Source organism: Leopardus geoffroyi, chromosome B3 (genome assembly GCF_018350155.1).
Source record: "Leopardus geoffroyi isolate Oge1 chromosome B3, O.geoffroyi_Oge1_pat1.0, whole genome shotgun sequence".
NCBI classification, from domain to species: Eukaryota; Metazoa; Chordata; class Mammalia; order Carnivora; family Felidae; genus Leopardus; species Leopardus geoffroyi.
This window is the reverse complement of record NC_059337.1, coordinates 11,680,850-11,705,387: the sequence shown is the minus strand read 5'-3', so window position 1 is coordinate 11,705,387 and position 24,538 is coordinate 11,680,850. Positions and strand designations below refer to the sequence as shown.

Below are 24,538 nucleotides of genomic sequence, written 5' to 3'. Positions count from 1 at the left end.
ATAGCCCATCACCCTCCAAGAGTGACCTGGTGGTCAGCAGAGGCAGGGGAGACCTTGTGACATTCAGTAGGTGAAAAAAAGGTGGCCCCAAGGGTCAGAGGTCAGCATACTTTAAAGGGGTTTTGTATAGAAGGTACCAATAACAAGCATTTGAAAGCAGTCTCTATTTTTGTCTAGTAAAGCATTACAGTTCTATCATTTTCTTGAAAGTTTAACTTTCCTTCTCTAATCACAGGAAACACTATTTTATTATGGAGGAACTGCTTTCTCCATCAGAGGGTCCAAGAGATGTAAGAGTAGGATCCACAGGACCTGGGATCCTTGGAGATCCTTGGATCTTCACTGGATGCCTCAGGGGCCCATTAAGTGAAAGAGGGAAAGCATCCTTTGCCAAATTTTTTACTGTTTCCTTTGAAAAATCTTTTTGAATTATTCTCAGTACTCTCAAAAAGATATGTATTCACTGTAGGAGATTAGAAAGAAGAAAATAAAAACCATGATCCCAATGCTTAGCAGAATCATCTGTTTTGGTGTATATTTTCCCAGCCTCTTTTCTAAGGTGTTCATGTTGTGTTGTACACAGCATCTTTTGAAATTTACCGTAATAATAACTTGAGCATCTTTTCATGTTTCCAAGTATATGACCCTGACATTATTTTTGAGGGTTCCATATTATTCCATTTAAAAGATACAACATATTGAAGGTATCTAGTGTCCTCTTGGTGGGCATTTAGAAAGGTTCTAGTTTTTGATATGCAGAGATGACTATTCTTCCTTGATGTAACCAAGTGAGGTCAAGTTGAGAAAGGGCATAGACTTAGTGTAATGAGACCAGGAGAGACATATAATGTCCAGGGGTCTCGAGAACTCTTGATGATCCTTCCCCTGTGTACTTTCATCACCACCAGTGAGAGTCAGACCATGTGCAGGCCATGGTTATCTTGTATGTAAGGTGAGGGTGTTGGTCCCGTGATTTCTTTGGTCATTCCATGTTTGCAAATTGTTGACCAGTTGACGATCTTCAAGTTCTCATCTGGTGCACCTTAAACCCCTCCAGTGTGTTTCTTCCTCTGTGAAACGGGAATATAAATGTCCTTCTTAAGAGGTCTGGGGGATTAAATGAGATCATGTATGTTTGTCATAGACCCCAGCACTTAGTAAGCCCTCAACAAGTCTCCTGTTATTAGGTCGAACCATACGAAATTGCCAATTTTTTGTAGGTCAGACATGACTAATACTGGCGATTTCATTTTTCTTCCATAGTAAAATGTCATCTGTACTTTTCGCTTTCTTTGATATATACACATACACACACACATTCATGCATACTGGTTTATTGAAGCAGGAAAAGAGAATGGAGGCATTTTACAAACTCGAGGGCTGCAACAAGTTGGAGATGTTCTTTGCAGACATTCCCATACTGTGCTCTCCACAGTGAAGAACCTGGATGCAGCTGAGAGGTTGTATTACAGGTAGCTAGAAACAGAGGTCACATGTTATCTGCAATCGCTTTGGAAAATTTTGAGAACAGGTGTATCGCCGTGACCATTTAAATGTTGCTGAAACACCCTGAAATGAATTCCTACAGGGCAGCAGTGCCCCTGGAGACTGAACAATTAAGACATCCTGTTACTCTTCAAGACCTTCAGGCAAGTGGGGTTCGACAGTGGACAAGAGGCACACGTGAAGGGTGGATGCAAGGACCCAGAGGTCACTGAGGCCATATGTGGCTACAGGGGAACTCGCACAAGTCCTGGGACCCGACACATCCCCACCAGGAATCCAACCTAAGCTTCTGGGTCTTAAAGCCATTGGACATAGGGAGAATAATTTCTAAATTGAGAGGATACCAGGAGAGAAATGGCATTTTTTCACTGAAGGGATGAGAAGATGAGCTACAGCTCACCTTTTCTCCCCTGACTTCCTTTCTCGTTCAGTCTTGAGAAGCCACGCAGCAAAGGGGCCGCTGATCAGCAGCGGTGGCCGAAGGGGGACAGTAATGGGTCAGAGCCGGATGGACTGCTGGTATGAAGCCTTGCGCCACCCTTCCAGAAAGAGACACTTCAGATACCTCCAGTATTTTAAAGTGAACCATAGAGATCCTTTTGATTCCTTGGAGTTTTTGAAATGCTGATGTGTAATAGGGGGGCGGCCAGGGGCTGGCAGTCCTGTCTGAGATCCCCTAGGCAACTGTGTGGAATTCTCCCTTCGAATGTCAAGCAGCCGCACATCCTTGGTATTCTTTTATTGTCTGGGGGAATATGCGGTTGAGAATATACTGAGAAAGCTGGATAGGAGGCCCTGGCTCATTTGCAGGGAGGGCCCGCAGCGTGCATTTCCGCTGCCCTCGGGGGACCAGAGGACAAGACCTAGAGTGTCTGGCCACCAATGAGCATTCGGGCTGGCGGGTGGGGAGTGTGTGTGTGTGTGTGTGAGAGAGAGAGAGAGAGAGAGAGGGAGGGAGAGAGACCATAAAGGAGGAGGTGCACTTGTACATCCATGCAAGGAAGAAGAAAAACAGTTTGGGGGAAGGGGAGTTGGGGAAAGAAATATACAAAAAACCTTGGAGAGAAAAATATTCTGTACTAATCAACCTGAGCCAACCTGTTATTTGGGGAGCATTTTAGACGTTACCATAAAAAACAATCATCGGGTGATCACTGCGCACAAAATCATTTTGCAGTCACCCAGCAGTCTCTCTTCTAGAGCTCCAGAATTACCAAAATATTCTTGTCTACCAGCAGAGGGATAAAAAAAAAATTGCACATCTCCCTGTATGTTTTTTGTTTTTTTTGTTCCCACACGCCCGTGTGATTTCAACTCTGAGGCTGTCCCCTAGCACAGTTCCCACCTGGTGGCTGCTCACAGGTGAGCATGAGCAGCAGGAGCAAGGGGCAGGTGCCAGAGGCTGCAGAAGAACAGCTTCTGGGGGGCACCTGGGTGGCTCAGTTGAGTGACCGACATCGGCTCAGGTCATGATCTCACAGCTCGTGAGTTCGAGCCCCGTGTCGGGCTCTGCTGACAGCTTGGAGCCTGGAGCCTGGCTCGGATTCTGTGTCTCCCTCTTTCTATGCCCCTAACCCACTCACATTCTGTCTCTGTCTCTCTCAAAGATATATAAACATTTAAAAAAAATAAAAAAAAAAGAAAGGAGCTCTTCTGGTCCACATCCATGTAGAACCAAAAGCCAAGGTAGGAAATATACAGGTTGATGGGGGGGATGGGGGTGGGCAAGGAGATGATGGGGAAGGTCCATGTGGTGACATCCAGGACGGGGGCTGCCGAGGACGGTGTGATCAAGGCCAGGCGGTGGCACAGGGCAGTGCACCTTCGCAGGGCTGGGTGGGTGACTGACATCATATGGGAGCCTTGGGAGTCGTCTGTGCAGAGGCCCCAACTCAGTGTGTTGAAATGGGGAAGCAGGCAGGCGTAGAGGATTCCTCCCAGGAGAAACATTCCAGCGTCAAGGTTTCAGGTTGCTGCTGGCCAGCCCACGACAGGTGGTGTGGCCCCAACAATGGCCCCGACCCACGTGTCGGCAATGCTGATCCTCTTTAATGGGGTACAGCAACAGGTACACAGGAAGATGTGGAGGACCCCCAGCACTCCCGTGAGTGGGTCCACCCCCTCAGGTAAGAAGGGCAACTTCTGGAACCGCACAGCTCGCCACGGGCTCATCCGTCCACGAACCAGAGGTCTGTTTTTTTGTCGTATTCATGTTTGAATCCAATGGCGCTCCAAAAAACTCATCGATGGAGTTGGTGGCACTGAATGTGAGGGCTGTTCCGGTAAAAGTAAGTAGGAAACAGTGAAAAGGTCCTGGAGCCAGCTCAAGTCCGGCTGAGAGCTGTGAGTTTGGCATTGGGCAGTCGAGCCACAGTTCCTGGGAGATCTTCCAGATACAGCTTCGTTTCTCCCCGCTGCTTTTCATCTTTGGTCTCTCCCCACATCTCCTGAGCCTGTAGTTCTGGAGGCCGGCCCTAGTTTCTAGCAGTTCTTTCTTACATTTGGCTTTCTGGGCAAAGAAAGGCTGGGACGCGGAAAAGGTCTCATTTCATAGATTTCTGCTTTGGCCTGACCCAAAGGTGTTTTTTTCAAGGAATGGAGATTCCACTGATTCTGGCTTCCATTTTACTTGCTGGCTGAGGCTTCTGTCCAGTTCTGTGACATACATGGGCGTGAGGAAGGTCACCCACTGCTTACTGAGGCTCCTGAAAAGATGCAGACATGGAGGGGATTCCTGCACTGCCCTTTTTTCTAGAGACCAGACACATCCTCCGACCCAACCTGTCAGGAGGCGTGAGGAGAGAGCGTGTGGGGACGTGACTGTAGCGCGTGAGTCTGGCTGCCCCCTGGCGTCCCCGTCTCCTCTCTTCTCTTCGCTGCTGGGCACTGAACTTTTTCTTTCAGAATTAATCTTCTGTACCCAGGAAAGGCACACGATGTAGGGGAAACAGCATGAGCCACTGTCCAAAGGCAGGCAGCATCCTGGCCTCTTTGGCAACATTTTCACAAACCATCTTTAGGGTCCGTTTTACCCGTAATCCCAGCCCCCTCCGTAGTGTTATTTTCATATGTGCAGGTGGGGCTGACCCCGGTCCCTACTCATCCTCGAAGAAGCTGGCATAGTGCTTCGAAGAGGACAGTTAGAGGCGGTCACTGGGGCCACTGGCTTGTCCCTTCCTGGAACAAGCATCAGGGACCTCTAGGATCTGCATAGCCACCCAGCTTTACCACATACCCAAGGAGTCTCATTTCCTGGCAAAGTCAAGGGACAAGGTCACAGAGGTCATTGGGGCTTAGTGATCAGCAGAGGGTGCATCATTAAACATTTTTTGTCTCGATTGTAGAAGTTACAAAGTTTAATTGTGAGCAATTTTTATTGTGGGAAAAAAGATCAAATAGCACAAGGATAAAAATAAAAAGGTGGTATAAAGGGATTCTGGAGGCTCTTCTCCCCAGAAGTAATAGGGTCTTATGTGTGGCTTGGACCCATGACCCTGAGATCAAGACCTAGCTGAGGTCAAGAGTCAGATGCTTAACTGACTGGGCCACCCAGGCACCCCAATAGGGTCTTAAATAAATTCCTCTTCCAGATACTGCTGTAGAACAAACCACCCCCGAAACATACTGGCATCAATCAGCCATCTTCTTATGTTCACAGATTCTGTGGGCCAGGAGTTCCCAGACTGGGCAAGGCCATACGGACTGTCTCTGCTCCATGATGTCTGGGGCTTCAGCTAGGAAGACTCAAAAGCTGGCAATAACTTGACTGTTGGTTGGAATCATCTGGAAGGGACTTCACTCACACATCTGATTCTAGATGATGATTCTAGATGATGGATGGGACCTCTCCCTGGGGTTAGCTGGAACAAATACACATATCTCTTCTTATAGACTAGCTTGGGCTTCCTCACAACAGGGCAGCTGGATTCCAAGAGTGGGTGTCCCAAGAGATACGAAGTAGAAATGTGCCAGTGAATCTTAAGAGCCTGGACATGGTCATAATGTCAGTGTCATTTTTGCTGTATTCTGTTGGTCAAGAACTAACCAAATGCAGATTCGGCATTGACCCTACATCTTGATTTGATGAATGGGAAAGAATTTGGGAGCTCTGTTTTGAAACCTCCACAGTTCCCCAGATGACAGTGTATGTAGCTCAGTGATTAGGAGATGAGAACCTGGGTTCATAGTTCACTTCCATTCTTACTGGCTGTGTGATCTTGGGCAAGTTCATCGAGATAGAAACTAGTGCTCGCTAGAATCTATTTCTGTTTTCGTCTTCCTGGGAGCACCAGTAGGCTATGCCCCAGCCTCTTGCATTGAGCTGGGGCCGAGAGGCTCGTTTTAGCCATACTTTAGCCCAGTGCCGTGTGTCACACTGGGTTAAGGGGATAAAGAGCCCCTTGCTCTCTCCTTCTCACTTGCTATCTAGATGCAGGGAATCAAGTGGCAATTCATCGTAGGGGGGAGTCACAATACAGAAGGAGCCTGGGTCCCTGCATGACTGCTACAGTGAGTCCTTCGTTTCATGCCCTCTGCCAGCAGGGATGTGGGGAAGAGGTAGGCTTGGAGTGTGTTAAGTCACTGAGGTTTTGGGTTTTTTGTGATAGTGGTTGGCGTACCCTGACCGATGCGTTACCCAACCTCTTTGAACCTGTTTTCTTGCCTATAAAGTGGGGTATTAACCACGGCTATCTTTGGGTGCCCTGAAAATTAAGTGAAATTATTGTACAGCGTCTGGCACATAGTAAGTGCTCAATGGATGTTAGCTACAGTTATTAAGTGAATGTGACTGCCAGTTAGAAGAGGGGCAGGTTTGTGTGTGGAAGGATTGTGGTCCAGGGGGAGTGAAACGGTAGGGTTGCCATCATCGTCATCTTCATCATCATCCTCCTCCTCCTCCTCCTCCTCCTCCTCATCATCATCAAGATGGCGCCCATCATTACTGAACACCTGCTTGGGCCAGGCTCTGGCCTAGGGATGCTTCACCTGTCTTTATTTCAATTCACTGAGGCAAGATATTTTTAGTCTTGATGTCGGGATGAGGACCTGGGGGCCCAGAGCTTCTGCTAAAGCTGTCTGAAGTCACAGGCAGGCTTGAAACTCAGAGCTCTCTGACCTCAAAGCCTGACTTGTTTTACTGCAGGGATGACACCTCATGCATTTTGGGGAAATGTGACACGTATTTAAAGAAAAAAAAAATGAGGCCCTGCCTGGCTTCTCACTGGAGAAGTGCTGTGTTTTCCTTTTGAGATTTTTCCTCTGCTTCAAGTTGTAGGGATTTGCTTTTGGTAATTAATCTTTCAGCAGATAGCTGGACCAAAAATGTGGAAGGCCCCTGCTTCCTTCCCTTCCCCCAGGTCCTCTTGCTTGCTGTTTTGTTTGAACTCTGTAGGCTCTATGTGTAGTGGGTCAGTGGAGACCAAGACTAGATCTCCAGAACAAAGCCCATGTCTGAGTCCTGAAAGTCTCTCTTCAGCTTGAGGCCTCCTGTGAGAAGAGTGGATGTTTTAAAGTCCTCTCAGTGACATTGATAACCCGAGGTGGGATTATAACACCAATGTGGCTGGCTGCTGGTTCTTTCTTTCTTTCTTTCTTTCTTTCTTTCTTTCTTTCTTTCTTTCTTTCTTTCTTCCTTTCTTCCTTTCTTCCTTTCTTCCTTTCTTTCTCTTTATTTCTTTTTTTCTCTTCTCTTCTCTTCTCTTCTCTTCTCTTCTCTTCTCTTCCCTTGCCAAAAGCAACTTGCAACTTGTGCAGGAGCTAGATTTACTACATTACCCGGTGATTAATGCCTCTAAATAATCGTGTGTAAATTGTTGCCTCTCTCTCCTCTTTATATCAGTTTTGGTTTTAGCAACATAACCTGCCCCAAAGACCAGTAGATCTATATGTTTTGATTCAGTCATTGGCATTGTGGGATCTCCCTGGATGACATTTGTGTTTTCATTAAGAAGGCAGTTCTAGGTGGCTCAGTGGGTTACGCGTCTGACTCTTGATTTCAGCTCGGGTCATGATCTCGTGGTTGGTGAGATAGAGCCCCGCATCGGGCTCTGTGCTGTCAGCATGGAGCCTGCTTGGGATTCTCTGTGTCCCTTTTCACTCTGCCCCTCTCTTGCTCTCTCTCTCAAAATAAATAAATAAACTTAAAAAAAAAAAAAAAGAAGGCAGTTCCATTTGCCACTGTTAGGTTGTGTCCACTTTCAGTTGCTGAACTGAGACAGGCAAAGACGAGGGTTTATGACATATTTTGCTTACACTGTTTCTGTTCTGGCTCAGATAAAACTTTAAACACAAGCCATACCTTTCTTCATTTTTATGTATGTACATATGTATGTATTTATTTTTAATGTACATCCAAGTTAGCATATAGTTGCAATAATGATTTCAGGAGTAGATTCCAGTGATTCATCCCCTATGTGTAACACCCAGTGCTCATCCCAACAAGTGTCTTCCTCAATGCCCCTTCCCCATTTAGCCCATCCCCCTACCCACAACCCCTCCAGCAACCCTCAGTTTGTTCTCTGTATTTAAGGGTCTCTTATGTTTTGTCCCCCTTCCTGTTTTTATATTATCTTTCTTCATTTTTATCTCACAGGTAGTTTTTCTATCAAAGGCAATACTAAGGGCCAGATGGATAAAACCAACATCTACCCTTCAGAGTATCTTTGAAATATTTATAAATGTGTTGGCGGAAAAATTCTTGACCACTCAGTGCTAGAACAATGGGTAAAGTTGATTTCCTTATAAAATATTATTAATATCATATTATTAGTATAGTATTATAGAATATTATAGAAATTCTTCTGCAATAAAACTTTGAAAACGGTTTTGTTCTTTAAAAATGCTTTTAGAGATTAAAACAACAAAAAAATCTTTGTGGCTACTTAAAAATAACACTAGATGGCGCCAGAGAGCCGGAGAGGACATGGATTTGCTTCCAGAAACAAGATAGACCTGAATGAAAGGGGCGGCCTGTGGGTGACAGAGGTTATTTCTGAGAGAAATGCTGCAAAGCAGGGGCTCTCGCAGTCACTTCTGCACATCCTCGCAGCGCGATCTGTCTTCACCAAGCCTTTGCACAACCTTTTCAGCCCAGGTACCATCTTCTGGCTGAAATGTATGCAAGAGGCAGGTTGGTCTTGAGCAGTGGAGGGAGAATAAAAGAAAAAGGCAGAAGGAGCGGAACCGTGCAGTGAGCATGTGCCCCAGCAGTGCCTCTCGAGGGGGCACGGTCACAGCCAAGGAGAGGGAGAGCTGGATCAGCCATGAGGGAAGGCGGAGACCAGAAGACCAACTACCGGCAGGTGGCTTCTGCTCTCTGGGCCCCGAGTTTTTCAAGGAAAGAATGGAGAACTTGGTGATGAAGAAATTGTGGCAAAATTTACGTAATGTAAAACTTAGCATTTTAACTTTTTTGAAAAACTTTTTCATTATGGTAAAATATGTAACATAAAATTTACCATCTTAGCTTTTTAAAAAAATTTTTTTTAAAGCGTTTTGTTTTGAGAGAGAGGCAGAGAGAGTAAGCAGGGGAGGCACAGAGAGGGAGGGAGAGAGAGAATTGCAGTACGAGCCAGTGGGCTTCATCAAGAGGCAAAGTGTGTCATTACTGAGGACAGGGAAGGATGTTTGGAGGAAATGCGATGTCTTGAACTTCATTCAATGTGCTCGCCCTTTCCAATTTGAACAGAGCAAGAAGGATTTTGCAAGAGAGTACAACAGATGCACCAAGAAGTCAGGAAGCTCGGGAGGAGAGAGAGAGAGGCTGGGGCAGGACACGGGTCCCTTTTCCTTCCAAGGGGCTGGTGGTGACTCTGCAGGATGACTGGGTTTTGGCTCCCCACCAGGAGTTTCTGTTTGGTATGCAGGAGTGAGCCTTGCAAATGGCGATGGTATCTGCACGGGGCAATTGCAGAGCTGCAGGAACAGGCCGGCTCACCGAGGAGGCTTCAGCTGCCGCTGGTGGAGGTGGGCGCAGACTATGGGGCAGGAGTAGAGAGGTGAAGGGAAGGAAGGGCAGAGACCAGGCCTGAGCTGCTATTTCAGATGGTTCCAGAGCTGCCAGGGGTGGTGATACTGCAGAGAAATTCTTCCTGGGGGAAGAGTTGCAGACAGTAATTTCCTCAGTTACCTGCTGAGGAGTGGGGCCTGGAAGGCTCTTTCTGGCATGCAACAGAGCACGGTTTATTGAGCACTGTTTTGGTCCTAAAAGGCCCAGTAGTGAAGCACTCGGCCTAGACTCCAGTTGGGGTCATGGGGACTCGGGCAAGCCTGGTCAGGGAGCACAGCCTGGAGGAGGTGGTGTGTGAGCTGGGCCTTGAGAGATGCATAGGAGTTCAGATGAACCATGGGGCAAGGGGCAGAGGTGGGGCAGAGGGCGGCTGGGGGTCTATGTCTAGGCAGAGGAAATAGGCCTCCAGGCCAAGCTCTGATGGTGAGCAGTGGTGTGGAAGGTTCTGACAACCTCACGTGGTGGGATTATTAGGTTGTCTGTGGTGGTTGTGTAGGTATAAGTTGCAGTTGAAGAAGGAAGCAGGGGCCAGATTGTGCTAGGCCTTTTATGTCTTCTAACCTGGTGAGGGAGTTTGAGTTTTATCTTGAAGACTGTGGCAGCCAGTGGAGGGTGTGAAGCAGAGGGGTGACATTGTAAGACACACCTTTTTGATAAAGGACTCTGTGGAGACTGGATGGGTGGGGGCAAGACCTGAATCGAGTGCCCATAGTGCCCTCCTCCAGACCAGGCTGACTCTATTCCAGGGTAGAAGTGTTGGTCAGAGCCTAGGTAACGGAAGCAGAAAGGAGAGAAAAGGAAAGTGCTTTTTTCCCGCTGTACAACTTTAGGGGGCACCAGTCTCACAGACCATGGTGCGAAAAATAGGCCTTAAATTGGACAGTGTACATTCTATGCAACCCTATATGGCATCCCTGAATAAACAGATTGAAGACTAAAGAGGATCAAGAAGATAAACGATGGTGGTTCATTGAATGTGAGGGAGTAGAGAGGGTTCAGAGATGACCCCTAGGCTTCTGACTTCGCTATGGGATTAGGGGATATTGGTGTCATTCATTGAGTCAGAGGACACAGAAAGGGAGCAGATTTGGGAGACATGACTGGGAGAAACTGGGAAAGCCGTTGGAAGCAAGAGAGTTTGTGGGTATGGACACAAAACCCTGGAAAGCAGGGACTTTTTCCACCTTGCGGTTCCTGGCTCCTAGCTGGGCACGTGGTGGCCTCTCCTGACTCCCCTGGGGGCTCATCCAGGCTCCTTATGGCAGTTAGCATTAGTGTTATGGTGGATGGCTTTGGGGTCAAGAACTAGTAGCAAAGAGAATAAATGCTGCACAAGAGCCCTCCAGGGACATCCTCTGTTGTCTCCATGGTGACCGCAAACAAACAGAGAACCCAAGAGGGTGCTGGGTCATTATGAGGTCACTCACACCACTTCTAAGACAGATGCCTAAAAGGAAAACCCCAAACAACCTGGTGGTGGAACTGAACTCAACCACTTTCTTTTATTTATTTATTTATTTTTTACCGAATGCAGTCAATCTCATTTTGTGTGTAGCTAGGCATCGTGAGAAGACTCCAGGATGAGCCGCCCTTGTGAGCCTGGGGTTTGGTTTGTGCCTGGGCAGGGTCCCCTCATGAGAGACACAGTTCCCACCTCTTGTTTATTTGTTTTTATTTTATTTATTTTGAAAGAGGGAGAGAGAGAGAGAGAGGGAGAGAGAGAATCCCAAGCAGGCTCCAAGCCGTCAGCGTAGAACCTGATGTGTGGTTTGATCTCATAAACCCTGAGATCATGGCCTGAGCCAAAATCAAGAATTGGATACTTAATCAACTGAGCTACTCAGGTGCCCCCCCCCCCCCAAACCTCTTGTTTTTATTCAGGGAATTTGCTCAACCCCACGCTTTCCCCAGGGTCACCTACTCACTGCTCTGCAGAGAACATTAAAAGCATCCATGAAAGAGACATGGCAGATTTTGTTGGCCATGAACCTCAAAGATGAATTTTCCTATCACATTTTATGAGTATGGGTTTTAAAGCCTCCATAATGCAGGGCTGCCCCTCTCCAGTACCCATGAACTTCCTCTTAAGGTGATGATTTGTGTTGTTAATTTGGCCAGGAGAAGACCTTGGACAATACTGGATCATGTAGCGTATGGAACTGATAGAGATGATTATCTTTTTTCTTTTTTTTCCCTATGGATAGCAAAGGGAAGATTTTGCTGTCTTCCTTGAACTTCTTAGCTCACAGATGGGATCCTTTGTGAGGAGCTTGGGTGGGGATCCCAGGCAGGCAGTAGATAATGTGGTCTCCAACAGTATCCAAAGACCCTGAGGGTTAGGAAGAACAGATTAAGGCATGGATTTATTTTGTTAATGATTATTTTTGAGAGAGACAGAGTGTGAGCTGGGGCGGGGCAGAGAGGGAGACACAGAATCCGAAGCAGGCTCCAGGCTCTGAGTTGTCAGCACAGAGCCCGATGCGGAGCTTGAACCCACAAACTGGGAGATCATGACCTGAGCCAAAGTCAGACACTCAACTGACTAAGCCACCCAGGTGCCCCATAAGGTGTGGATTTTGAAGGGACCTCCAGGAGCAGTAGGTGGTGACATGAACAGAACCATAGATTGTTGGAGCTGGACAAAGCCTTTGGGATTGTTTGCCCCAGTTTGTTAAATTTGTGGATTGGGCACCAAAGCCTGAGGTTTTACTCAAGGTTATCTGGAGGCCTCTAACACTTAAAAATAATTCTTTAATTTACAAAGCGGAAGGTTTTTTTTTTTTTTTTTTTTTTTTTTTGTTAAGTGGGGCAGTTAAATGAAACACAAGCCTCCATTTGTGGTCTAATAATAACCCAAAAGTTTTCTCCTGCCCTAAATTAAGAATCCTCATTAATGAATTGGGCTTTTGTTTGCAAGAAGGCACAGAGCATGGCCTGTTTTCCCCCTGCCTAGGACAGCAGCAATTATAGCTCATAGCTTAGGCAATGATTTTCTGGTGCCTTCTCTTGCTTGTAAGAGATTAGAGTCACTAATGAGACATTAATGATCCAGCTCCCAAACTTAACTAGAGTTCACTCCTGCCTTTTCAGAAAGAGGTGATGAGATTTTCTTCCCCCTTTCCCCAACCTGTGGTGGTAAATTCAGGCAAAACCCTGGTGCAAGGAGCAGATTTGCAAAAGTGGGGCCCCCAAATGCCTGACCACTGTGGCAAAATGACTTCTCCAAGCAAGGGGCACAGGACCCTAGACAACGGGCGTGCATTTGATACATTGGAAACCTGGTTCTCCCGCCGTTGGCCTGGCCGTGTGTTTTTCTGTTGGAGAATGCATCACCTGAACACGATCTGCTCAGTCACATTTCTGTTCACCCGACTTGGCCTCAGCCTAAGAGTACTCTTCTCCTTGTCACCATGGACATTTGTTTTGAAATGCCCTGGGACTTGCTGCCCACCTCAAGCATGCCTTCAGGAGCTTGGTGGGCTTCCACTTGGAGAGTTGAGAAACACTGGTCCTGGGGAGGGGGTTGGTGGCTCCCAGAGGTCATCAGGGGCATGGTGCCCCAAGCGCCCACAGCAACAGCGGCTCAGGGGAGAGTGGGGTCTCACAGAGGCTCTCTCTGAGCGTGTTCCACCTTAGGCCTGACAGAACATCTATGACCAACGTGTAAATGGATGCTGTTCTAGAACCTGAGAGCCACAAAATCTGGCCTGGGCGGTGGCTGTCTCACCTGCACGTCTCTGTGCTGATCGCTGCTCTCCCCTCATTTGTCCGCTTAGCCTCCCCTCAATGATAACTGTCTTAGATTGGGCTCCCTCAGAAGGAATTTGAGTCTAAATAGTTTACTTGATGGGGGGGGGGCAGGCTTGGGGGGTATGAGAGAGAAGGGGAGTGACTCCAGAGGGCAGGCTGACGAGCTGCTGTTGCTATGGGCACTTGGGGCACCGTGCCCCTGATGACCTCTGGGAGCCACCAACGCCCTCCCCAGGGGCAGAGAAGCTGCCTTCTCTGTTACCAGCTCCTGTCCTGCATTGCTTGAGGGCTGTCCCACATTCAAGGATGGAGTGGGCCCCTCACCCTTGGCAGAGAGCCCAGATAGTCACAGGGGAGAGGCACTTGTGAGTTCCGGAATGGTGGGTGCTGGGCCCCTGTGGCTGCCCCGTGACCGTGACTGGGGTTTGAGCCTCTGCTGTGTGACAGGTGCTCCACGGGTGCACACCTGTCTGACTCTTCTCCTGGAGGAGGAAAGAAGAGAGTCAGCAGCTTGCTCAAGGTCATGCAACTCATACAGCGGCCTGTCTGGCTGCAGAGCCTGAGCTGCCTTGCCGGTGTCTCCTTTGAGGTGTCCTGTCTGGCCTCCGGCTCAGTGCAGGTGGCCTTGGGGACATCTCTCGTGAGCTGCTTCCCCGGGGGAGTCGCAGTGCTTCTCACCTTGGCTCCAAAGGGCTGTGTGTCAGACGCTCCAGCGGCACAGGGCAGGGTCCCTGCTAAGCCCACTCTTCTCGTGAGGTCCTCCAAGATGCCAGGTCGAGAAGTCTGCCCAAGCCCTCAGTGGAGCGAGCTCCAAACTCACTTGATTCTCCAGTGCTGTCGTCACTGTGTTGGGGTGTGGTGAGATAACCACTCCATCCACTGCCAGGCGAGTGTGAATCAGGGACATCTCAGTGGTGTACAATATGGTTAATATCTATCAAAATTACAGATCCACATGGCCACATCCCCAGTAATTCTACTTCTGGGAGGTTATCATGCAGCTACACCTGCAAGTGTGTGAAATGGTGTATACATTTGGTGGGTCCCAGAAGCATGGTCGGTGCTTGTAAAAGGTTGGAAATCGCCTAAATGACCATCAGTAGGGGCCTGGCTAAAGCAGGTGTGGGACATCCATGCAATGAACTCCCAGGCAGCCATGGAAAAATGAAGACGCGGGCTGTGTATTTGTTTGTTAGAGAAAAAAAACCCCCAGGGGTGGAACTGTGTGTGCGCTGTGCTGTAACTTGTGTGAAGAAAGTGTGTGTATTTGATTGCTTTTGTGTGTCTCTGGCAGGAGACCCAGCGTTGATTGCTTCTGGGAGGGGTCCTGGGAGGCTGGAGTGGGAAGGAGACTCTTTCCGTCTACCCTTTAGTATCTTTCGAATGTCAAATCATGTGGATATTGGCTGCCTACTCAAAAGTAAATAGCATTTAAAAAATATTTAAAATCAGTGTGTTCTTTTTGTTATATCGCATTGAACTCTGAAATCCCCATCTCCCCATCTGTAAAACGAGAGAAGTCATATTTGTTTTAGAGAGTGCTGACTGCTCTCTACGTGTCTGTTCCCTTATAGTGCTTACCACCGCTCTTATACGTTTAGTTTTAGGAGCGTTGACTTGATCTGTCTTGCTGCTCGAGAAGAATCATAAAGGCAGAAATTGGGTATCACTTGTTTACCCTACTCTGTCTCTGGGACCTACATTTGGTGGGGGCTAAACAAAAATATTTTTTGGAATAATAAATGAGTGAAGGCACTCTGTTCATCAGAACATGCTCTTTGTCTTTGTTACTATTATTTGTTGCATCAAAAGGCAGCTGGGCATACAGGCTCAGGTGGTCGAGGTTCAAATTCCAGCTCTACCACTTTTTAGCTGTGTGACCATGGGCAAGTCCCTTAATCTCTCTGTGCTCCAATTTCTTCATGAGCAAATTGGGAGCTGTGGAAGGACCTACCACACAGGATGGCTGTGAGGATACACTTCAAACAGCACCTGGCACTCTGTACATGTGAGGTATTTAAAAAAAAATTTTTTTTAATGTTCATTTATTTTTGGGAGAGCGAGAAAGCAGAGGAGGGGCAGAGAGAGAGGGAGACACAGAATCCGAAGTAGGCTCCAGGCTCTGAGCTGTCAGCATAAAGCCTGATGTGGAGCTTGAACTCACGGACCAGACAGCACAGAGCCCGATGCCGAGCTCGAACTCACGGACCGTGAGATCATGACCTGAGCTGAAACCAAGAGTCAGATGCTCAACCGACTGAGCCACCTGGAGGCCCCGAGGCAAAACTTCTTGTAGAATTTGGGAAGACCTTGAGATGAGTAGGAGTACTTGCTTGTTCCCCCTCCCAGTTCTTCCTTTCCAGTAAAGTGGCTCATTCTCTGAGTGGTCTCTCTTATTTTTCCAGAAAGGACCATCGGGGAACAAAGGCTCCCCAATTTAGGGGAGAGTCGGCCTCCAGGTTGTACAGGGATTATATATGTGTGTGTGTGTGTGGGGGGGCTCTTTTGTTCTTTTCTTTCCCAGCACCTGAGTCTGCACCCAGTCCTCATGAACCCCCTGGGCCCTGCACTAGCCTTTCGGGTGAGGCCACGCCCTCCGCCTGTCTCCCAGGTGCAGCTGGGTGGGGTTTGGGAAAGTCCCAGCTCTGGTTCAAGTGGTTCAGCCTCTCCCTCTGTGGGCCTGGGGGAGTTGAAGTTGGCCCAGGAGGCCTGGAGAGCGGCAGGATGCCTTGGAAACCCTCTGCTTTCTGTTTGAGCCGGTGTGAAAAGTGACTCTTCTGCTGCCAGCTTACTGATTATCATTGGGAAAAACTGTGCCTTGAGGCCTTGACGGAGATGCACAAAGGATGTGGACCACTGGGGCCTGACCTGCTCGGGACATCTCCCTGGGGAGTGGGTCTGGATCCATGGGGAGCTTGGCCAGGCCGATCCAAGTGCATTGGGAGAGTGGCTTTCAGGACATTTTTTCAGCATCTGTCTGCATCCTGATGGGCTCCTCCAGTGCTCTTACCCCTCTCATTCCTGAGTGATCACCCTCCTCTCTGAAAGGTGGGGGAAATGTAGGGGTGGCCTGTTGCCCTCGCCCTCCTGAGCACCTTTCGTTCCATGGCTTGCAGTACAGCCACTGTGCATCAGGGTGATGCTGGAAAGTTCTCTTGCCGCTGGGAGGCTGGGTGCTGGTGGGAGATGGCTCATTGTGCCAGGCATTCTCCACGGAGTTGTCTGCCCGTTTGAAGTGTCTCCCTGAGATGGTGCTGGCTACCTTGGGTTGGCTCATTGGAACTTGAACAGGTGGCCGTGACAGCCAAACTTGAAAGACGGCAGGAGCGGTGCGCTCCAGTGCCTGGGCTCTGAAATTAATTTCCTTTCTTCTCAGGAATCTCTAGGCACATTTGTTTTTCATCTTGTTTCCTGACACAGGATAGCATCTTATCACAGTAAAATGAACCCTCAGTGTTCACACCCCCCTCATTGCTCGGCCATATGGAAACAGCAGTAAACAAAATCACCACTGTGTTTCAAAAACTGAGGACAGGGACAGTAGGTTGACAATAGCCTGAAGAGGAGAGAAGAAGCCCAACCTCTCCTTATCTGCTGGGTCTTGGGGGGCAGGATGGAGGAGGAGCCAGAATGTCTAACCATGCTGTTTTCCTTTGTTTTGAAGTTCTGCATCCTGCAGGGGTCATAAAAAAGAAAGAAAAAATTTCCAGTACTTGATTTTCCAGCACTCTAAAATAGGAAACCAACCAACCAAACAAAAACCCCTCCCAGTCTCCCTTCTCTGCACCTTACCTCTGAAAAAGCAAACCGGACGTAAAGGCCACACACTGCCAGACTGTAGGCTGTCTCTGGCTTGCTGATGTGCTTTGTTTGGCCCACACAATATATATGTTATTATTATTTTTAATTTGGGCCAGCATTTAAACATTGGGGGATTTCAAATAACTGTGCAGAAAATCCAGAGTCCCTGACCACACTCAGTTGCAAAACCAGATGGAACCATGAAGTTGCAGGGGGCTCGTCAGGCCTCTGTTGTCTTGGCTGGTCTCTGACCCCTGTAGGCATCTAATTGTACCATTTCTGGTGGAAAACACCTGGCAACCAGCTGTTGTCAGAGTATTTTTCTGGATTAAGCTTTCTGGAGCAGTGGGAGCATGGTGCTAGTATTCTTAGTTTCTTCTCCAGATTTGTCTCACCCACTCAACTTTCTTGATTGGCTTTATTAACTCAATTTTTCTGTATTCATGTGAAGCCTGGCAGGCAAGTTTCCATTTGAGTCTCCCTGGCTTTAAGAACTTTGCTATTTGATTTTAAATTAGGAGGCTTTATAAATTTATGAATGTTCTGATTTGAATGATTTTGAGTTAGTGGGAAACTGTGAGTTTCATGTTGAGCCATGTTGACTTAGTAATTTTTTTCCAGGAATGTGTCTATTTCATCCAAGTTGTATTTATTGACATAACTGTTGCCCTAACATTTCCTTGTTATCCTTTTACTGTCTGCAGGATCTGTAGTGATGTCCCCTCTCTCATTTCTGATATTAGAATTTGTGGGTTTATTTCCTTGTTTTCAGTGTTCAAACTAACTTAATGATTCTTTTTTAAAAATATTTTTAATGTTTTATTTTTGAGAGAGAGAGAGAGAGAGAGAGAGAGAGAGAGAGAGCACAAGCAGGGGAGGGGCAGAGAGAGAGGGAGACACAGAATCCAAAGCAGGCTCCACACAGGGCTTGAATCCATGAATGGCAAGATCATGACCTGAGCCAAAGTTGGACTCTTAACCTACTGAGCCACCCAGGTACCCCTTAATGATTCTTAATATAGCTATGCTTTGACTATGTCCATGTATTATTCTATGCCTGTCTATACTCTTAGATTCCCCAAGTTGCCTCCTTTTTTTCTGAAGGCACCAACCACCTCCTGGACCATATTGCAGCCACCACTGGGGCCAACCAGTCACCTGCCCTGAGGGAGTTGGGCCGTCCTCTTCCCTGTGCTCTGCAGCTAGGCCAACCAGCCATGTGCCTGAAGTTTTCTGGTTCTTCCTGCCACTTTTGGACTTGGATAAGAAGAAGCTCCATGCAGTTATGGAGTCTGGCATCTGCAGGTTCAGGAGAGGGTCACCCTATGGGGTAAACATTGACTAGTGGGAAACAGGAGATAGGAGTGAGCTTGCCAGGACCACAACTAGGCGGAGTTGAGTAAGACATTGAAGATGCAAAGTAAGGAATTGGCAGATACGCTTCTGTCCTTCTTTTCTCCCATGGACTGTTCTTGAGGGTCAGTTTCCCCTTGTAGCCCACCTGTGTCTTCATATGTGGAGTGAATCCACCTGCCTGGTGTCCTGTTGTGTCTCTTTGTGGCTTGTAGTGAACAGAGGCAGCACTCTGTAATGCTCCTCTTTCCTCTGACCCTTTCCCTTTTCCCTTGTTCTTAAAGTCTGTACATAGTATCCCCCCAGTAAAGTGTAAATGTCCTAATCCTTGTCTCAGGCTCTGTTTCTTAGAGGATATGGGCTAAGATGGTATGAAAGTCTAAAGACAGGACACTAGATGAATTTGACTTTTATTTTGAATTTTTACCCTTTAATGAGTTATTGTAATAGGAAAAAAATCACTTAATTCTGGTTTTTTTTTTTGAGAAAAAAGAACAGGCCATTCATTGATATTCATAGGCTGAATTTGTTATGTTTTCTTTGATATATATGTCTCAAAAAGTTGAGCAACCATTTAAGAATCAGGAAATTTTTACATAGGAATACAGATACTTTTTTTTTTTACTTCTTTTGGATCAGGGGAAAATCTGCAATATAGGCCAATAATCAGCTGGTTTGGGCATAGGCACACTTTAATTTTTTTTTTTACATTTATTTATTTTTGATAAAGTGAGACAGAGCGTGAGCAGGGGAGGGGCAGAGAGAGAGAGGGAGACACAGAATCCAAAGCAGGCTCCAGGCTCTGAGCTGTTAGCACAGAGCCTGACATGGGGCTCGAACCCACAAACTGTGAGATCATGACCTGAGCCGAAGTCGGACGCTTAACTGACTGAGCCACCCAGGCGCCCCTGGGCATAGGCACACTTTAGATGGCACACCGGCTGAATGTGGTCCCAGCACTCCACAGTGACAAATATACTCCTGCCCATGCCCCCCCACCCCCCCATCTATGAAACGTGCCTGCCTCCTCATAGACATTTGAATTTAAAATCTCTAGGGTAAAGGGAAATTCAGCTAGAAGTCTTGTTGGGATAGGAATTCCTTCTCAGAAGACTTCTATAAACTGTGGCTAATGACTTCTAGATTGCTGAATCATCTGGCTCAGTTAGAAGTGCTCTTTGATCGACGGTGGGAGGCAGATCAAATTATAACGGAACACGTGCCAAGATGGCTCTTGCATATGCCGGGAGAGTTCTCTCTAACCAAATGACAGTGTTCTTGAGAGCTCCTGAATCATGAACGAGAGGGAAATGTCAGCTTAGCATCAGGAACGCTGTGAGGAAATTTGGCAACAGAGCCTCTGAGAATTAGAACGTGTGTGTGTGTGTGTGTGTGTGTGTGTGTGTGCGCGCGCGTGCGCGCGCACTATATACTAACATGTATATAATATTGTACTACATATTATATAGTATATATACACTGTATCTTACATCTAGAGTCACATATGTCTCTGTGTGTATATAAATTGCATGAATTTTGTATGCCTCTTGGAGGAAGGCAGGGAGCCCCTGGTTCTCAGTGGCGGGTGCTGGTTGTAAATCGCTGGCCAACGCAGTGATGCTTGTTTTGGGATTTGTCAGTCTTCTTCGTTTCCTCCCTCTTCTTGGTTTCATCACTAGGTTCTGGGCCTCTTCCACCTCTGCCAGAGCTCCGAGGAACCAAGCTGAGTTGTAGAGAAACAGCTAGCCGGTTATTCTGACGCATCATCCTTCTCAGTGGCTGCCGCCACCCCCTTGGAGTTGAATGGTTCTTTAATATTTTCAAAGTGTTTTCACATCTTTCATCTCGTTAGATCCCTCTGATAGGCATGTGAGGATTTAAGATGGAAAGGGAGTCATAGTGAGGCTAAGTGGTTTGTCCTCTACTGTCAGCAAGGCAGGAGAAGAGCAGGGATTTGGCCCAGGTCTCCAGTGGTTCCCCACTTGACTCCCAGCCCGTCAACTGGCAACATTATCTGGCTTTAATGCTTCAGCCAGACTGATGGAAGCAGTGTTTTTACAAACTGTGGGATTCAACCCAGTTGTAAAATCAGTTTAATGGGTAAAACTAGTTTTTACGAATGAAATGGAATAGAATAGATATCAAAGAACATCACATATAAGGATGAGGGTTGTTTAGTAAAGCTTTAGGTGTAAGTCTGCTGCTATTTGGATTACCTGGGCTCTGGCTGCTGTTTGGTCAAGAACAGATTCACATTCCTTTCCATGTGGATTTTTGGAGGCTGTGATGCCTGAGGTTTTTTGTTTTTTGCTTTTTTAAATTATTTTAAATGTTTATTTTTAAGAGAGAGAGAGAGAGAGCGAGAGAGAGCGTGCGCAAGTGGGGGAGGGGCAGAGAGAGAGGGAGACACAGAATCCTAAGCATGCTCCAGGTTCTGAGCTGTCAGCACAGAGCCGACATGGGGCTTGGACCTGTGAACCGTGAGATCATGATCTGAGTCAAAGTTGGATGCTTAACCAACTGAGCCACCCAAGCGCTCCTTGGGTTTTAAGGAGGTTAGAGTTTAGTGATATTGTTCGGACGTGCTTCCCTTGCACATCTGATAATTCAAGGTAGGAATGCCCCACACAGATGACAGAACTTCCAATGTACATGTGATATTGGACTAAAAAAAACCCCCAAACAACCCCAAACCCCCAACTGGAAGACTGTATATTCCTGCTTAGAAAGGTTACAACCAAAGGCACCTGGGTGGCTCAGTCAGTTAAGAATCCAACTTTGGTTTAGGTCATGATCATATGGTTTGTGAGTTGGAGCCCCACGTTGGGCTCTATGCTGACCGTTGAGAGCCTGGGGCCTGCTTTGTATTCTGTGTCATTCTCTCTCTCTCTGCCCCTCCCCTGTTCATGTTCTGTCTCTCTCAAAAATAAATAAACGTAAAAAAATAAATAAAAAATAAAAAAAAGAGAGACTAGAACTGAAAGTCATATACCACTAGCTACTGGCACTATGCTAACATACAGTTTCAAAAAAAGTAACTTTTTAATATTCTGCTCTGAGCATTTGACAAATAAATGCATGGACCTCAGAGCAAACAGGTGGAAGAAGAGGCTATGCCCAGCAGAAACTCGGGGGCAGGAAGTGGACAGAAGTAGATCTAATTAAGGAAGTAAATGTGACTTACAGCTGAGAAGGAGGCCAAGGTCAGTCCTGAGACGGTGTCTCATGACCAGGGGAGTCGGGAAGGAGCAGAGGAGTGTAGGACAGATCAGGACACAGTGACCACGAAGAAGAAGGGAGGTTATTGAGGAACTGTTCCTAACAGGTGTTGCCCAGCGAGCTTACAGGCAGTTTCCATCGAATGTCTGGACCAATGATTACAAGTGTGAATGATTAAGTAGTCAATTTACACTGGGTCATTGAGAAAAAACAATAAAACGGAAGCCAATCAATCAAGAAAGGTGGTTAATAAATAATAAATAGACTTTTAACATGGAGTACTCTAATTGATTGCCTGTTTGCCTAACTTTTCTTGCAGATGTCCAGGGGGAGAATCACATACTCATAAATCATACTCAGTCAAAGGCAGAATGTTCTTTGAAGGCTATAGTAGCTTCCATCTGTGGTTTTTACTATGTATGCCAAGGTTTTTTCCTCTGTGGGATCATACTTCTGAAATAGCAATGGAAGTCAATGGGAAAATGTGATGATTTACAAACATTTGTTTTACATAAAAAAAACACTCAACTGGCAACCTAAAAAACCAGTGACAATGAAGTCAATAACAATGGAGGAATGATGATAGATTGTTTCTGCGTGTGAAGGAAAAAACAGTAGAGGAAGAGACAGAGTGACTTGGGAGCTCTAGTGAATTGGGGCTGGGGTGTGGAGACAGGAGCAGGCAGGGGAGAGACAGAGACAGACACCTGCAGGCCAGAGAAAGGGCATGACTTCCCAGCACTCTCAACCTTCTTCAGTCCTTCTGGTAACTTTTCCTCCCTCCAGCATCGAACTCCCCTACTTGAAACTCCAGGGCTCCCCCTAAAACCTTGATTCCTCTTTGTCCAACCTGACGTAATAAACCCAGATTCACATAAATAACATTAAGTATTTCTATAGACATGAAATATATTAAAACACATACATAAATATGTACATATAAGTATATAAAATACACAGATGCTCTACAGATCCCAAACCAACCCAGGTCTCTTACCGAAATGACAGTAGTGGTGTTGCTGGCCACATATTCACACGTGGCCCATGGTATCAACCTCTTCTCCTCTCGGTTGTATTTTCTTTCCCCTGTTGACTCTCTGGCTGGCTTCACTTCCTTCGGCTATGCTGAGCCCTCAAGATGCTGCTGCTGGAGTTGACCAGGAGAAGGCCATGGTCATGTTTGGACTGGGGAGAGGGTTGGGGGAAGGTGGGGATGGGAGTGTTGAGTTATCCTAACTGGTACAGTGATTATCCTAAGTAATGGACTTTTACTGGAGCGCCTGGGTGGCTCAGTCGGTTAAGCGTCTGACTTCGGCTCAGGTCATGATCTCACAGTTCGTGGGTTCAAGTCCCGTGTCAGGCTCTGTGCTGACAGCTGGGGGCCTGGAGCCTGTTTCGGATTCTGTGTCTCCCTCTCTCTCTGCCCCTCCCCTGCTCATGCTCTGTCTCTGTCTCAAAAATAAATAAACATTAACAAAATTTAAGTATGAAATCTTTGTCCTTGAGCTGTGCTTCATCATGGCGTTCAAAGACAAGATAGCTGAGTATGGAGATGGCCAGATTCATGGTCTGTGTCATGTATCCATGCCAACTGTCCCAAATTCTCTCAGCATTCACTGTCTTCTAAAGACAGTGTCCTGACCAAGATTCCAAGCCTCTTTTAGTGAACAGTGAGCCCTTGATGCATAAAAAATGTCCAAGTTAATTTTCTTAACATCTACCTTCAGCTTTCTCAGGTTGAAAAGCCATTCCCTGCTGTACAATTCCTTTGGCTAAATTCAAATCTTAGCTTTTATTTTGTTTGCTTCCACCCTTTTCTCGTCAGTTTGGTTAGGTAACTCAATCACTTACGGCTGAAAGCCCTCATTTGCTTGCTCAGAAGGCTTGGAACGAGGGGAGAGAAGAATGAGTCCAGGAACAGTTTGTGACAGGTATTAGACCTCTGAGCTGCACGATTCCAACATTGTTCCCAACAATACAAATGTGGCTCAGTGGTCCAGATACAAGACAGTCTAATCCTAACCTGTCTATGGGGGGATTAATGACTTGGGATGTAGTCTGTGTCCAGTGGTAGAAGGCAAAGCTTCTTGCCCATGTTCCTGGATGATTCTGTCAGTTATGTGCTCTGGATAATGTGCACAGGGGCACCTGCTCAACATAGCACTGGATTCAAGAAGCAGGGAGCTGTCGAATGTAATTCATCCATTTCCCACCCCAATGTGGAGACACCTGCAGAAGACACCTTAACTCCTCTCTCATTTTCCTTTCTAATATATGAGGAGTTGGCTGAGTGAGGGTAGGGCTGGCTCCTGCCCTGGAGCTCCAGAGGGCAGGAGGCCCAGTGAGTCTGGGGTTCCCAGGCTGCTACTGCAGAGGGCTGGTGCCAGAAAAGTGAGTGCCAAGGTAAGTCACCAGGGGAGGATTCTGTGTAGATAATGGCATTCGGGTATTTGCAGAATTCAGGCTTATCAATAAAGGTGGGAAGGGTAATCCAGACAGAGTTGGATGCTGAGTAGTTATGTGGTTACTTGGTTGTACTATCTCACGTTCTGTATAATTTTCTATATTATATCTCTCACAAGATTATTACAGTTTTTTTTTTTTGAGAGAGAGAGCATGCATGAGTGGGGCGGATGGGCAGAGGAAGAGAGAGAGAACCTTAAGCAGTCTCCACGCTCAGTGTGGAGCCTAATATGGGGCTTGATCCCATAACCCTGGGATCATGACCTGAGCCGAAGTCAAGAGTCAGATGCTCAACTGACTGAGCCACCCAGGTACCCCTATTATAGTTTTGAAAGCAGAGGTCTCTTAGAGTGAGTGACTCTTACTGTTTTCTATGGAATATGCTAGATAAATACATGTACACTGATTGGCTAGGTTTTATTCAGAAGGCAACATGTC

At 46.9% G+C, this 24,538-nt stretch overlaps 1 pseudogene; it reads right to left on the bottom strand.

The window, feature by feature from the left end:
- Nucleotides 1–2,816: 2,816 nt before the first annotated feature.
- LOC123582308 lies at nucleotides 2,817–4,507 on the bottom strand (annotated as a pseudogene).
- Nucleotides 4,508–24,538: the final 20,031 nt, after the last annotated feature.